The sequence below is a fragment of the Echinops telfairi genome, unplaced genomic scaffold (assembly GCF_000313985.2).
Source record: "Echinops telfairi isolate 266 unplaced genomic scaffold, ASM31398v2 ScPeMD7_3533;HRSCAF=4204_0, whole genome shotgun sequence".
In the NCBI taxonomy this organism is placed as follows: Eukaryota; Metazoa; Chordata; class Mammalia; order Afrosoricida; family Tenrecidae; genus Echinops; species Echinops telfairi.
The window spans coordinates 96407026-96411398 of NW_022107431.1; the positions used below are offsets into that span (position 1 = coordinate 96407026).

A 4373-nucleotide genomic window follows, 5' to 3' on the forward strand; every position below is an offset into this window, starting at 1 on the left:
TGGTTCTGGATTTTTCTGCAATGTAGCGATTCCTCCATAAATTGTTACTTAACAAACCTCCCCTTCTTTTTCTACAACTAAAAATAAGTTTTCTTCTTTGAGGTTCTTATCATTTATGAATTCAGGCATATGCAAAGGCATCCTGCCTTAAGTTCCATCTTAAAATTACTTTGATAATAGATAATAGTTTGTTTCATTTAAAACACCACCAGCAGCAATTTTTAAGAACCTTCTTCCCCAAGTTTATCTTTTCTTCCACTGCCCTCTGTTCAGCCCGGCCCACTCCAGGCCCACCAGACATCTTCGGGGATAGAACATGCCTACAGCTTTCTCCTCTGCGTTTCCTGCCATCTGGAACAGCTTTCTCGGCTTCAACCACTGTGCTGCTCCAAGTCTTAGGGGAATATGTTCAAAAATTCTTTTTTTTCCTTTAATCTTTGTAATTGTACTTTTAAACTCATGAAGTGACTAAAAAAAACTCTTAAGTCCATGAAGATGTGCATTTCTCATGCAACCTAAGGCAGTAAAACAACAATAACAACAAAACAAAATCACAATAGACTAATCTACACTACTGGGATTATTTAACTTGGACAGAAAAAATAAGTAATAAATTACTACAACAGTCAAATAAATTAGGGATTTAATGTTTATTGGTGGCCAGCTAACCTGTTGTTACCGATTACAAAGCAACTGTGTTCTAATTTAAATGAAAAGGTTTTCCAGCAAGATATAAGGGAGATAGTAAAAACGGTTAGATGATGCACCGACTTAGTAAAATCGGCTATCCTTATTTCTTACATATAGCCCAATATCTATTGTATCCGCTCATGTGCTCCAAATTGGATGCATTTTAACACTTTGTGAGGAAAGAAGCATTTGTGTAGACAGAAAGTAAGCTAGACATAAGTAGAAATATACAATATTGGGGAGAATTGTGATGTGTTAAATAAGATCCTTTTGATAGTTGTGTTGTATTATTCTGGCAGATTAGCATAAAAATGGTATTTTTTTGAAGAATGCATTCCATTTTTCTGTTTCTATGCTTTATAAAATAATGTTTTCACCATTAAAAGGAGCATGTCAAGTTTAATGTAACTTTGAAATGTCTATTTGCAGAGTTTTTTTGATTGTCTTCTCAGTATACTAATAGAGATAAACCAAATTTCATAAATGTTATAGAATTTCTTATTTACAAACACCTTCCTACCTTGTTCCAGAATGGACTGAATGGCAGCATTTGACTATTTTATTAGGATAATAGCCTGTCAAGATCAAGATTCAAAGTTTTTATTAGATGTTTGTCTTATTTTATATGATGCTAAGTGATGCACTTTAGAGTTTCAAATTTCAAGAATAGTTTATTATTCTCCTAAAGGGACCATATTTTTATATATATATATATATATATATGCTCTTGCATTGGAAAACTTTTAATATTTTTGTTAGTCTTTTAATTAAAAGGCATGAAGATCTCTGTAAATTTACATTTGATTTTTCAAGTTCATGAAAAAGTTAATCCATTACAATAATCTAATAGAAAGGCATGTGGATGGTATCTAAACTATCTTTGTACGCCAAAGTTAGCTGTGAAAAGAATTACAAGTGTCATTGCTATGGGAACAAAAATACAGAATTTACAGATAAGGTTTCTTATTATGTGATGTGTCTAGACCTCCTTTATACATATGGATAATAAACAACTTATTGAACATTAGTTAACTGATATAAAAATTCATAAATGGGCTTTATGCATACAGAAATTAAGAAGCTGAAGGGCTCAGTACTACATTCAGCTTATCATTCATTGTTAATTTGGCTGAAGAGAAATGTTAATTCTAAGCAGGCAATCTGCATTTTCTTAAAATAGAGTGACAATTACTAGTGACTTCAAGGACAAGAGTTACAACTCTCTCCATATTAGATATTTGAAAAAGTAATTCTAAACACTGTGAAAGGATAGTAAAAATATCAGAACATCATATTCAGAAAACTTAGAAATTTTCAGGGTATTTTTTAGGAACCAACTAGTAACAGCACACTTAAGAAAAACCTTTATTTAATGACTTCTAAATGAAAAGCCTACATACATGAGCTAATCATATTAGCTTTTACATTTACGTAACACCCACAATATACTTTTGGAAAACTTTACTCAGACAAATTTTAAATGCTATATCATAATTTGGTTTATTTGCCCTCTTAAAGAAAAACATGTTATCAGAAAGAATGAGATTAGCATAGGCACTTCAAAATTAGAAAATTCCAAATACACCCTTTGGTTCCCCAAATCTGCTTATTTGAAGAGCATCCTGATAAAATACCACACTCTGAGCATTATACTTTTTTAAAAGTTTGGGTAAAACAGAGAGCATAGGCCACAGCAATAAATACAGTTGCCATAAAGCATACAAAATGCCTATCTTTTCAAACCCTACCAGCAGGTAACTTTACTGATAATAGTTAGAAAGGAATTCATGTCTTTAAAAATGCAAATATTTTCAATATTTGAAGGATAATCCATGTCAATAAATGCGTTACTCTGATAATTATCAGGACTAGGGCAAATCATAATAACCTTCCATTTTCATCGTGCATTTACGAAGGAAATCTTTTTATAGTCTGTTATTCCAAAGCGGTTCAGGCTTCTTTTCTTCTTCCTCGGTTGTCTGCTGATTTCTGGGTGTTTTGGTTTAAGCTCTCACACCTTGCAGCCCAAGGCGGTTGCATTTCTCACAAGGAATGTGAGGAGCCAGGAGGTAGAAGGGCTTGAGGAAACACTAGAAAACCACAATACAGCTTGTTGAGTCCTTTCCTACAAATAACCTTTTGAAACCAGATCCATAAATTACAGTTTTATTATCCAAAAATGTTAAGAGGAGCCTTTTGTTAAATGTTAACAAAAGAACGACTATCTTTATTTCCTTAAAATGCAGACCTTAAGGGGAAACAAAACACGTTTGAACTCCCAAATCTTTTTGGAAGTACTTAACTCATTTGGAGATAAATATCACTTGGTGCCCTTGTTTTCTAACAAATGGCCTTTTCCATTGTTTCCATTAATTTCACCCATATTCGTTTTTAAAAGAAAACAAGGCCCTTATCCTCATCCCATCAACAAAACAGAGACCTAAGATTTAGCATTTAAAACCAGTAATTACATACTGTATTAATTTATGAAAAAAATTGTTTCTTTCCTTTTTGTCAGTTTTCAAGAAGTCTTCTTTTGACTAACTGTAAACATGAATGGTTTACACCTCACATTAGAAGTCACTGATTAGCATGACGAAGTCAACTGCAAGATACACAGATAATTTCAATTATTTAATCACTAATCACCTTTGCTAAACGGTAGTATCTTTCAATATCCTTCGGTAGACTATCGATCTGCTACTAAATTACCTCCAGCTCAGTAAGAAATAGATATTAGCGTCGTGTCCTTTTCTTTGCCTCAGATTTACATTATCCTTTTTTGGTAAACATTTTATAAAAGCTTTAAGGTTCCTTAATCCCAAATCCCTAAATAGACATTATTAGCCTTTTCTGGGAATCAACAAAGAGTATTTGAAGTACAATTCTGGAGTTCGCTTTGCCCGTTTAACAGTAATAATAATTTAAAAAAACATTTAAAAAATATACGCTTACGGCAATGGAAGTCATAAAAGAAATATGCAGAGGCGGCTTCAGCACATAATGGGCTTGCAAAATGCAAGCCCTTAACAAAAAAGCAGCTCGAACCTCTATTGCAATGTACAACCCTCCAATAAATTACACAACACTTGCATAAGCTGCAGAAATAACGCAGGACAAGACTTACACAGATGCCAATCCGCAGCATTTATACACATGCACATGGCAAGAGACAGAAACCAAACACTATCATTCAACTCGGGCAGTAGCGCGATCCTGAGTTTGCCCAGCGTGAGAGTGCTCTCTGCGCGTGTGTGTGTGTGTGTGTGTGTGTGTGTGTCAGCGCGCGTGAGAGTGAGACCCATCCTCTGGGCATTTCTCCTCTTTGGGCAGTTTTGCTTCATTTGTTTCCTATTTCTGCTACATAGAAACTAACTTCCATCTCAACCCCAGCCAGCGCCGCTGAATAGAACCTGTGCTGCGGCTCCGTGTGCGTCAGATCCCTCCGCGGAGTCAGCCCCGGCCCCCTCCCTCGCGCGATCGGCCTCCACAGAGAAAGCACCTTCCAGCCAACCAGCAGCTCCAGCTCCGACATCTTCTCTGACTGGAAATAAATAAATAAATCGAACCCTCGGCCGGGGAGGAGGGGGACCCGGGTCGCGCCGCGCTGGGTGTGGGGACGTCGGAGGTGAGAGGCCCGAGGCACTCCTTTTTCTGCGCCGGGGGCGGGGGCGCGGGCTGCA

General features: G+C 36.2%; 1 long non-coding RNA gene across 1 annotated transcript; it reads right to left on the reverse strand.

Annotated features, from left to right (window-relative positions):
- Positions 1–2037: 2037 nt before the first annotated feature.
- LOC123522219 lies at positions 2038–4117 on the reverse strand. Its single transcript, XR_006680490.1, has 2 exons — positions 3818–4117; positions 2038–2780 (listed from the first exon to the last, which is right to left on the reverse strand). It is a non-coding gene; the product is annotated as an uncharacterized LOC123522219 (long non-coding RNA).
- Between the last annotated feature and the right edge of the window lie 256 nt (positions 4118–4373).